This window comes from Pan troglodytes, chromosome 9 (assembly GCF_028858775.2).
Source record: "Pan troglodytes isolate AG18354 chromosome 9, NHGRI_mPanTro3-v2.0_pri, whole genome shotgun sequence".
NCBI classification, from domain to species: Eukaryota; Metazoa; Chordata; class Mammalia; order Primates; family Hominidae; genus Pan; species Pan troglodytes.
Genome location: NC_072407.2, coordinates 133,123,767 through 133,136,303, shown reverse-complemented (window position 1 = coordinate 133,136,303; position 12,537 = coordinate 133,123,767).

Here is a 12,537-nt window from a genome sequence, read left to right as displayed (position 1 = left end):
AGTTAGCCAGATGGAGAAAAATGAGAAAATTATTCCAGGCAGAGTGTATAGCAGGTGCAAAGGTTTATAAAGGAATGAGGAAACCAAATGCATTTGGATAATTTCCATTAGTTCTGTGTGATTGAAATATAAGCTTGATGTGGGAGTAGCAAGGAGTAGGGCTAACGCACATTAAGAAAAGTCTTGTGAGTCATGCCAAGGAATGTGAAATTTATCTCGAGGTTTGAGAGGGAGCCTTCCAAGCATGGAAAGCGGAAAGGCATGGGTGGATTGATAATATGGGAAGTCAGTCTCACATAAATGTGAAGGGCAAAGATGGGACAAATGGATAGGCTGGAGACTGGAGCCAGGGAGACCTGTTTACGGACCATTCAAAATTTTCAGGCAGAAATAGATAAGGCCCTTAACTGAGAAATAAAAATACATATCAATGATGACCACTTAGAAACATTTCAATTCTTATGCACTGTTTCCTCCATTGAGAATACTACTAGTGGTACTAATTCTACCATAATGATAGTATTTCTACAAAGATTATCATAGTGAGCTACTGGAAACCTAATGAATGCACACAGTATTTTTATTTCTAAGGTTTCTAATACCAGGAAGGAGGGATATCCCATTGTGCTTTTGCTTACAAAGTCTCCTACTTCAGTATTATTCTGATTGATGTGGGGGCTGGGAGGAAAGGGCACTTCCAGTTTGGGTCTAGTAAATTTATTCATACTGAGATATGAATCAGCTTAATGGATCATCCCTTCCAGGTTCTTCCCTCTCCCATCCCCTAACCTACCCCAGCAGACTAAGGTTTAACTTAAAGCTAAAATATAGACTCTCTAATCATAGACTATCTGGTGTGGTTGAAGTTAAGATGAGGGAAGATGCCGGGCGCAGTGGCTCACACTGGTAATCCCAGCACTTTGGGAGGCCAAGGCAGGCAGATCATGAGGTCAAGAGATCAAGACTATCCTGGCCAATATGGTGAAACCCCGTCCCTACTAAAAATACAAAAATTAGCTGGGCATGGTGGTGCACACCTGTAGTCCCAGCTACTTGGGAGGCTGAGGCAGGAGAATTGCTTGAAACTGGGAGTCGGAGGTTGCAGTGAGCCGAGATCACGCCACTGCACTCCAGCCTGGTGACAAGAGTGAGATTGCATCTCAAAAAAATAAAACAAAATAAAATAAAATAAAAATATAAAAAGAGGAAAAGGAGGCCTTCCATATATTCTTGAAGTCACAGCTGAGGTCAAACTGGACCCAGAAGGGCTCCCCCATTAGTGACTGTGATGCAGAGGACAGATCAGTCAGGAATAGTGGAACAGACTCTGCTCCAGTGGAGAGGCCCGTAACAGAAAGACTCCAGGCCTTGGAATCAGGTAGACCTGGAAACTAGTCCCAGGCTGGTTTCTTCTCTGTCAAATGGAAGGGAAAACTGTGCCTGCAGTGAGAACTGAGCCAGATAATACATGTCAAGTCCCAGAACAGAGTATAGCTCAGGGTTCCTCAACCAGGGGCAATTCCTCCCCCACAGGGGACATTTGACTTTGGGGGACATCTGGAGGCATTTTTGGTTGCTACATCTGGCAACGGGGGAACCACCGGCATCTGGTAGGTAGAGACTTTGGACATGGCTAAACATCCACCAATGCACAGGCCCCACAGCAAGAATGATCCAGCCCCAAATTTCCATAGTGCTGTGGTTGGGAACCTCTTGTCTAGCCCAACAAGAAGAAAAAAAAAAATATATATATATATATATATTTATTTATTTATTTATAGCTCCTCACTCCCCTATGCTATGATCCCCCCAGAATACATATTAAAAGGAATATCTTGAAAGAGAGCTATCCAGCCCCAGGACGGCCTGTAGCTGCTGGCTGGAGGGATTAAGCTCGCTAATTCCCTCAGCTGCCTTCTCCATCAGGAGTAGAATGGCTGGTTTGCAAGGAGCTGGCTCATTCGGGCTTTAATCTGTTTATTTTCCCCTTTATTGTATTTTTTTAGTGAATTTTATTTTCCACAAAATAAATCAGGAAGCCTGACAACTTGTGAGGCTCACCCCTTCTCTGTGCTTTTTGGTCTGCCCCAGCCGCCACCCTTGTCATTTCCTGGCTGCATTCCTTCGCTGTACTGTGGCCCAAGCCCGAAGAGCACCATTAACTGACCACGGAGCTGGTGTGTATTCTCAGCAAGTGTTCCCAGGCAGCACTGAGGGTTGGTGTTCACGTTTCCCAGTCAGCCTGTGGAATGGGCTGCTCTGATTAGGAGTCCGCTCTGCAGATTGCGTTTGAGCCCCTCCCTGCCCTTCCTTTTCCATACACACTCAGTTTGGCACCGGGAAGCTCCACACCATTGTGAGCCAGGCATCCTCCAATTGACGCTCCCTTCCACACAAAATGAGGGCAAACACTTGAGAGAGAAGAAAGAAAACAACACGTTTTCTTCTCTATGTTCTTCATCCATATATATGCATGGACCCATCGCAGCACACATCATGCATACACTCGCTCGGAGCTATGCGCCCACAAAAGCAGAAAGGATGCTCAGAAGTGACGCCAGTGCTGATGGAAGACTGGCTTCCAGCCACAAGGGCCACCAAGGGCTGATGAATATTTGCTGCCTGCTGCCTGCTGCCTGCAGGAGGAGGCTGGGAGCTTCTGCCATCTCCCTCCAAGGAACAAACCCCCTGGATGCCCCATGCCAGCGCCCCTTCTGCACAATCGTCTGTGCAGCCTCCGTTTCCAACCCTTCCCAATCTAGTCCTCAAAATCAAGCAAATGTGGTGATGGACACTGATCAGAGTCCCTAATCATTATCAGCTCAAGGTTTTCCAGTCTAACACCTCCCACCCCCATGTCCAAGGGCTGGCTGAATTATCTGGTGACAATGTGAAAGAACTTACGGAGAGAATGAGGGATGGGAAAATGGAAATCACACATAATGGTCTATGGCTCCCTCCCTCCTCTTTCTCTGGAGCTTGTTACTCCTTTGGGGATGTGGGGGTGGGGAGACTTGTCTCTCTGTCTCTCTCTCAGGTTCTAGGACTTGCCCAAAGGGAACCCAACCTGATTAGACCTCAGTGAAAAGAAGGACTCACAGGCCCAAGTAAAGGGAGGAAACTTTATTCCCAAAGTACTAACCGTTCTTGCCAGAAGTCACTTTGGCTAACACCTTATTTCTTGATCTTTCATTTTAAGCTACTGGTATATATTTTTCTGTGCTAGCAGCCTGATGGAAGCCAACCCTCGAAAGGCCTCAAATTCATCTCCACCCACTGTGCCCTCCGTGCTGTAAAGAGTGGAGGGGCAAGTTTCTCCTGAAGGACCATCTCTGCCTGTCACCAGCCTGCGCTGACAACGTCATGGCCTGGCCCAGCAGCCTGGCCCACTGAACGCTAAGCCCACCGTGGAGCTGCCCTGCAGCTTGACAGCTCTGAGAAGTTGCCATGGGAGGTGAGTCAGGGCCCAGCCCGGGGAATCAGGCAGGGCTTTCTGGAAGAATTCATGTCTGAGGACAAGAGTTTAAGGTCGATTGGAAGTTGTCCAGGAGACAAGGGGATTGGGAGAGGAGAGCTGTTGTCTGATAAAGGGCATGGAAGGGCATGGGCCTGCTGCGGTTGGTAAGTGGTTCCATGAAGGGAACAGAACAGAGAGGCTGGCTAGTGAGGAAGCAGGCTGGGGGGACAGGTGGCTGGGGCTGAGGCACCCAGGACCCTACTAAGACTTGTGGCCTCAAATATGCAGACATGCAGAGGCCCTGAGGGTTTAAATTTGGGAGTGAAATGATGAGATATACTTCCTGGCAAGCCCCCTCTGGCTCCTGTGGGTGAGGGTTGTGCAGGGAGAGGAATGAGGCTCTGCTCTGTTTCAACATGACATCTCAGTGTCTCTCAGATTTATTGATAATACACGGAGCTAGTGTCTGGGAACTGCAGCCACCAGTTTAGATGCATAAGACTGATCACATTTTTGGAACTCCCTTTAAGTGTCCTGTCTGATAAAGTTGTTAGAAAACTTTAACCACAGATTTTGAGGCGATGCTGCCTCACAGATTGAGCCAAGGATTGGGAAGTGCTCCAGCAATTCCAGGCAGCAGGCGGACCGTCCCCCACTCAGGGGTCCCCTCATGCCCATAGTGCTGGCCAGTGCTTCTGACTTATTGTTTTAAGGAGGAAAGAAAGTGGATAAATAAAAAACAGGAGAAATCATTATTAATAGCTAAAGTTGGTTACTCCACAGCAATGGCCATTTAAAAAATTAAATAATATACACATGGAAGGAAGAGACACCAGTATTTCATGTAAGAAATTATGAGATCCTGAATGAACTAAGAAAGATGGGGGAATAAGAGAGGAGGATGGACTCCAGATTCAAGAAAAATGTAAGATGCTCAAAAAATTAAAAATAGAACCACCATATGATCCAGCAATCCCACTTCTGGGTATTTATCCAAAATAATTGAAAGCAAGATCTCAAAAATTATCTACACACCCATGTTCATTGCAGCACTATTCACACGAGCCAAGATATAGAAACAACCTAAATGTCCATACACAGGTGAATGGATAAAGAACACTGACCTGGAACATTACTCAGCCTTTAAAAAGTAGGAAATCCTGCCATACGTGGCAACATGAATGAACCTGGAAGATAATGTGTTACAGGAAATAAGCCAGACACAGAAAGACAAATACTGCATGATCTCACTTCCATGTGGTATCTAAAGTAGTCACATTCATGGAAGCAAAGAGCAGAATGGCAGTCGCCAAGGCATGTGGGGAGGAAAGAGGAATTTGCTGTTCACTGTGTGTAAGGTTTTGGTCCTACAAGATGAATAAGTTCTAGAAATCTGCCGTATGGCATTGTCCTTAGAGTTAACAACATGCGGTTCACTTAAAAAATTTTTATGAGACTAGAACTCATATTTTTTGTATCACAACCAAAAAATAAAAAAGAATAAATATTCGAGATACAGCTCTTGAAGAAAGCAGTTGTGAGACTAATAATTCTTATTAAAGTCGTCTAAAAAATGGAGAGAAAAAATAAGAGCTGTTGACTGAGCAGACTTGGAAGGGAAGACAGCAGGACACTGGGCTTCTGGACAAGGCACCAGGCAATGGCAGTCCTGCTCAAGAGCAGGAATGTGGGGTGCTAGGATGCAGAGATCCCCTGCGGCATGACGTGCCACGTGCCAGGGCCATCCCTGATGGCGGTGTCCCCAGCAGCTGAGCCGCCCTGTGAGCCTGCGCCCCATGACTGCTGCTCAGTGCTGGGGATGCTGAACCTGGCATCCCCAGGGTGACTCAACTCCTGCAGCAACCCAGGCCGTACCTTCAGGATGTCTTTGCCGGCCTCTCTACCTCAGGGTCCCTGAGCAAGTATTCTTGTACACTGACTCCAACATGTTACCTCCTTCACATGCTTCATGTACATGCTGACACATTTGCCCTACACGTAAAGGTTGTTCTCCTTTAGCCTGGAGGTTCCATAACAGCCGAGCTGTTCTGTCCTCTGCGTATCACAGGAGCCAGCCCAGTGTAGGAGACTAGGATGAACACATGCTGGGTAAAGTGCTGGGTGTGGCCCTATCAGCTAGAGGGTCTTAATCAAGGCCCAAGCTTCCTTAACCACCATGCCCTGTTTGTAAATGAGGAGCTGATACATGCTCCAGCCAGCTCCAGAGGTCGATGATCAAAGGACATAATGTACGGAAGAGTGTTCTTCCAATGGAAGATATGCTGTTCAAATGGAAATTATGAAGGTGCCTTTCCATGACACGTTCTGTTTATCTCCCACCGTTTCTTCTCCTAGCAACCCTTCACCCTGTAAATCAAAGCTTAGAAAACCACCTTGGGAAAGGGGGGTTGTAGGTGGAAATGTTTGGGGCCATGGAAAGGGGTTGGGGAGGAAAAATCAGGATCCTGCTTTCAGGAATGCATGATGCTCATCCTCTGACGGAGCTACCTTAGAACCCTGAAATTGGCAGGCACAGCCAGTAGACCCAGGCTCTGGACTGAGACCTTCACTGGGCAAAAGATTTTTTTTTTCATTTTTCTTTTTGACTCTTGGCAATGTGGCAGAAATGGCACTTGCTCATCCCCAATCCAACCCCAGCAAAATACAGCTTTCCTCGCTTGATAGAGTACATGCACAACCCAAGCAGAGACCCAAAAATCGATGTGCATTGATTCCTAAGCTAGAAATTCATAAACTTCTTTAAGGTCATGGATTGATTTTTTACTTCCAGTAAAAAACTGTGAGGCTCCAGATCATTCCCTTCATTTGTGCTGCCTTTCTTATCTGCAGGGCCACATGCTCTCTCTCACCTGCGTGTGCCCTGCCTCTCCTTCCCCAGTACCACCAGGAGGGAGAAGCACTTCAAGTGGGAGAGAGAAATGCTTAAACACTCCTCCTGCCACATCAAAGCTTCTGCGCATTGGCTTAATCCCCTGGATTAATCAAATAATGGAACAAATGGATTTGAAGGATGACACTGCAAAAATGAGCAGTGATTAGAACAGACTCATCAGCATGCACCGGGTCAAAGCTGGGCAGTAAGGGGCTTGAAAGCAGAGCAAAGACCTGGGATAGATCGGTGCCCATCCCAACACCGATTCTGCCAATGGCTCCAGGTGCCAGATGGGAAGCACACTTGAGCCAGCACCCAAAGGCGGGGGCAGGCTGTGCGACCAGTGAGCCTCCTACTCACCTGGACCTTGGGTTTTAGGCACACCTGAAAAACCTAGAAAATACGCACCTCATGAAAGTGGTTATGAGGATCAAATATGATGACAGATATAAAGGCATGCTTTACACGTATCAGGTGAGTACAAGATAACTACTACTCTACTCTCCCCAGTATTCCTTATATTGAGAATCATAATGTTTGAAGGAAATTCATGAATGATATGCTGATGGGGTCATCATGGGTTCTTTCCTTCTTTCCTTTTTTTCAAAAACAAATATTGTATTGTGATAAGAAAATAATGTGAGATCTATCTTCCGAATTGAACAGATGTTTTAAGTGGAGAATACATCGTGGTTATCTGTAAGCATATTGTTGCCCGGCAGACCTCTAGAACTTATTCATCTTGCATAACTAACATTTATACCCCCACCCTACAGCCACCATTCTATTCTTGCTTCTAGAAGTAGGACTATTTTAGATGCCTCTATGGAATCACAGAACCACCACACGATTCAGCAACCCCACTTATGCCTGTTTCTCCAAAAGAGTTGAGATCAGGATCTGAAAGAGTTATCTGCACTGCCATGGTCATGGCGGCGCTACTCACAACAGCCGAGATGTGGAGATAACCTAAGGGCCCAGCAACACAGGAATGGGTTTTAACATGTGGTCTATGCATACAATAGAATATGATTCAGCCTTCAAAAAGAAGGAATCCTGCCACACGTGACAACATGAATGAACATGTTGGAGGACACCATGCTTAGTGAAAGAAGCCAGGCACAGAAAGACAAATCCTACTTTTGTCTTTTTTTAAGCGACACCATCTTCAAGTCTGTCAAGTACAAATTCTGCAGCCAAGTGCCCCCTGGGGTCGCTTCCCAGCCTTGCTGCCTGTGAGCTGTTTCCCGGCTGTCTCCCCTTCCTCAGCTCCATTCCTTTGTCCATAAAATGGAGATAACAGCATCCAGCATGTGCAGGCATGGAGAGGATTTGAAGCAGGATAATGAGGCTGGGACTTCATCCTTGCTCCACCTCAGGAGATCTGGGTGCAGCCAGCTGCGGGGCTCCGTGGCACCCGAGCTGGGGAGCCAGGCCTCCCCTGGCCTCCCTCGGGCCTGCAGCTGGGCCCGCAGCCAGGCCCTTGCCCCTCGCGGGCTGGAGGCCCTGCCAGTCAGCTTCGGGGTAGGCATGGCCGTGGGTTCTGTGGATCCCTGTGACCCAGGGTCTGGAGGCTCTGGTCTCAGCTGCTGCGGGCCCCATGGTTTGGTGGGTGTCGGCTGCTCATTAGCAGCAAATCAAGATGTTCAGATGGTGCAGGAGCCAGACCCTGCCTCTCAGGCAAGGGTGGCAGACTGTGCCCGCGCCCGCTACCAACTTCCTGTCAGCCCTGCAGGCCTCTGTGGCATGTGCCAGTCCCTAGGAGCTGGGCTCAGCTGTGCCTGACAACAGTTCCCTCCCATTAGCAGAGGCCGCCTGTGGCTGGGCAGGCAGCACGGGCAGGAGCCCCAGGTCCTGCCCCAGAGCCACCCCCTGGACTTCTCGGCCTAAGGCTGGGCCATCTGACCCCCTCCCCTGGCTGCCTGCATCACACCCAGGTGTCCAGGAGGGCTTTGATAGTTATGCTGCCCAAGCGGGAACTAAAGGACTACCTCAGGCATGACCTGAGCCCAGAGTCCTGATCAGAAGATAACTCTGGCAAAGAATGGTAACTTGGCGGTGACCCAGGGAGGAGACAGGCACGTCTCCAGCCAACCAGCTGATGATACTAGCAAAGCCATTGAAAGACGCATGATCATTTATATGCAATAAGCTCCTTCATCTTTAGAGCACAGAAATCAGAGTGCTGTCTTGCTGCGGGCACATCCGGTGTGTGCCCCTGTGTCTTCGACCTGTAGACAAATGCTCAGAGCGGTGGTGAGAGGAGCACCTTGGGAAGGGGGAGGCACCAAGGAATGACTTGCCCTGCCCCCTTGCTGCCTGGCCCCCGTCGCTCCTCAGAGCCCTGGGCTGGCTACATGGGATGGAGGGAGGAAGGCATGCAAAGCAGGTTCCTGCACCTGGGAACCTGAGGAGGAGCAAGGAGCCAAGGCTGGTGCACAAAGAGTGCCAGACAGGTGGGATGCGTCTAGGTGCAGTGGGGCATGACCTGGTCCTAAGGCTAGGGGACCTGTGTCGGGGCAGAGGCCTCACCTCCGTTAGGCTTTAAAAAACTTGTTTCATCCTAAACTACCTCTTCCTTAGATTGTCTCCCATAAAGTGAGTGCTCCAGAAATACCAACTTCTTCAATGTGAGTCCTTGGGAAGCAAGATCAGGAAGGGGAGGTGAGGAAATGCACAGATATGCAAGACTGGGAGGCGGGGCCACCTGCACAGTTACTGTCCTCTAGGGGGGTCAGAAATAAACACAGTGACGATGCAGCCGTTCCCCTTCTTCCCCTATTTCTCCCACTTCATCCAGTTTCAAAGAGAACAGACCCAGCAGCAGCTCCCATACTGCTGCTGTGTCCTGCGCCTGTGTCCCCGGCTCCCCGCCCATCCTTCCAGGGACACGGAGAGTCACAGGCAGCTTCATCGCTTCCTTAGTGGTTGGGATGGGACTGAAGCTGAAGCCCTTGGGATTAGCCACGCAAACCCCTCTGTGATACCCCATTACCGCCTCTCTCTTCTCGCCCTTCAGCATCCAGCACAGAACTTGCTGGAGCTGCTTCCTGCAGAATATCGCTGGGGTCGTGCTCTTCTCTCCACTGTTGCAGTGCCAGCACAGGTCCATAGATATGTGATTCCTCAAGAGGTAATTCCAGTTCAACTTCAGCCTAGAAAGTGCTAATCCCCTCCAATGACCTTATCACAAGGTATCTGGTATCTTCCTAGCTCTGGGTGAAGGCATCGTGCCCCAGCCCTAGCTATGGGCAGCACCTGAGCAACAGCTCTGTTTTGGGGAGGCAGCTGAAAGTGGAGGGCTGTGGGAAAAAGATCAGGATGGAGAACGGTGAGTACACACAACAAAGACTTGGAGAGTTACTTTGCGGTGCACAAAAGAGATCCTCCTTCAAGAGTTGCTGAGGACTCCTTTATATTGGCATAAAAGTTTTAAACATTATTACCACTAGGATAGCATCTCCACACCGTATGCATTGCCTGGCTCCCCTCCGGCCTCATCTATCCACGCAGGTGGAGCAGCACCCACCCAACCCGTTCTTCTTGTATCCAGTGCTGTGAAACAAAACGCAGACATACACTGCCTCTCTAGCTCCATAAAGCTGGAAGTTTATTGCTGTTTTATTCAACTGCAATAGCACCTAATCTCTTTCTACTCCAGTGGATTTTTTCCAGGGAGTAGCCAAGCCCATTGGAAAGCAGGAGAGATACACAGGGCAGTGGACACAAGCCATGCCTCAGGATTTTGCAGGATCTCAGACCAAAGCAAATGAGCTAAAGCTGTCACCAGAGGCTCCAAGGCCCAGGATGTCCGGAAAGAAACCCCAAAGGCACAGAAGTCAGTGAGACCAGAGCCTGGAAAGTTTTCCGAACAGGCAATGTGGAGAGAAAAAAGGCACTGGTGAATCCTTTATGGAGCAGGAGCTTAAAGTTTTTAAGTGCAATTGTCCCCCATCCTGCCTTCACCCCAAAAATGTCCAGGTCTTGTTGGACTACCCTTAAAGAGGCCATGTTGATGAGTGACATTTGACAGCAATAATGAGAATATGGGTGGGGTAAGGACCTCTTTAGCCTTTCTCTGTTTGACTAAGAATGGACAAAGTAGTATAAACAAATAACAGACCCTTTGAAATTCTAATAAATATTTGGATCTTCTCACCAGAAAAAAAATGCATATACATAGAACAATTTTATACATATACATATACAATGCGTATACATAGAATAATTTGGGGTGATTCATTGTCCCCCAAAGGCAAATTCTCTAAAGTATTAATGTGTGCCAGGCTCAAAATCCTGATGTGAGAAGAGAATCTGGTCAGCTCTAACATTCTGGACTTTACGCTCTTGGGCAGCCAGGGACTGTTCTGTTTATGTGTCGCCTGTGATGGCTCAGTGCTGTCCTGAGGGCAGGGCATGAACCCAGTAGGAGCAGAAGCCCTTCAGATCTCAGGTCTGGTGTTGGATTTGCAGGGAGCTGTCAGGTGGGGAGATACCAAAGATGGAGTCATCTCCCCTGCAGCAGACCAGGGCTCCCTGCCCTCCTTTCTACCCTACTGGCTTCTGGAGCTTCTCCAAAGACAGCAGCAGGCACCAATGGCTAATTGCTCCGAAATAGCTAGTCTCCATTTCAGGGTGCTGCTTGCTTTTGCTTCAGTAGCTGGCAAATGAATCCTCCTAGGGATTATAATAACCCTGTCCTGGCTGTGTTCCCTGGAATCTTGGCCTCTTTCCCTGGCACTCATCCCAAAAGGGTTGGAAATCTCTGAGTATTTATCCCCTTGAAGATTCCCCGTGCCCGCCTGGCACCCAGCCACCCTGCACACATACGGCTGGCTTCCTCCATTTCTCCGTGGAGAAGGCTGTGCCCTGACTCTCCCCCCATGCCCACCACCCCAGACCTCTGCTCAGTCCTCAACCTACTACCCTGAAGGCGGCTCTCTTCATAGGGCTGCCTATCTGCCCATTTAGGACCTGCTGCTCTCTTCCCTTTTATCTGTCCTCTCTGAAGATGTTTTTATTCAATTCTGGCAGATCTACACTTTTCCTCCAGTATCTTTTCTGCCAAAAAGCCCAAAGTTCTGAAGGAAGAAGCAGGATGCCTTCTCTGACTGAAGGCAGAGACTAGTAACCACTGGAACTGTGAGCAAGCGAAGTGGCTCCTTCCTCAAAGAGCTGATTTTTAGCTCATCTTTTCTGAGAATAAATATGTGATTCTGGGGGCAGGGAATGCATTGACATTTTGGTTCTGCAGCTCCGAACGTGAATGCAGACCACTTGGTAATGATCTAGTATTATCAGAGTGTAGAGGGTGATGAAGTCAAACCCTGAACACCTATTGGGTGACATTGTTGTTGTTTTCGGTTTCTGTCTACCCCCACCAGATGCTAAGCTCCATGAAGATAGGCGCTAGATCTTTAAATTCCTTGTAGCTACGACCATGTACTCCTTATCCCTAACTGCTAAGGTTGGGGGGTGGGAGAGAGGAGTACCTACCACAGGACGGGCGTTTATGAAAATTTCAATAAATCAGTGGCCAATAAGCGAGCTGTGATGGTCCAGCGAGTACAGCTTCTAGCAAAGCCCTTTCACAGAGCATTGAGGTTTAGTGTAAATGAACCCTGCATGCTGGTGGCCATTTATAATATGAGGCTGATGAGTGGAGAGCAATGGTCCTCATGTGGGACAGTTTCTTTCTCTGGATCTGTGGCCCTGATCACAGTGGGAATCCGGTGCAAAGGTATATATAGCCGGATCCCAGCACAGGCATCATTATTGCTGGCAAACACACTGAGAGCGGGCTGCTGTTATTTTTGTACGGGAAGTATAGCACATTTCACTGAAGTCCTACCAAGTGCTACACAACACTGGGGAAGATTCTCAGCTGCTTCCTTCTAGGAGCATTTACTCCAAACAAAGGCCCCATGAGCAACCCACTGCAGACTCGCAATTACACGCCAGCCACACCAGTCAGGAGGACCGTCCCTTCCCTTCAGTTGCTACTTAGCTTTTCACACTGTAACCCAGGCCTACTGCCTTCCTGGTAATGATATTATAATATTGTCTTTGTGTGCCCTTTGCCAAGTCATTCTTGGCAATCCATGGAAATTCGAATACAATCATAATCAATAAACAACAGTAATTAAAGCACCACATAATAGATCGTATAAAACCTGTATATGGCTGA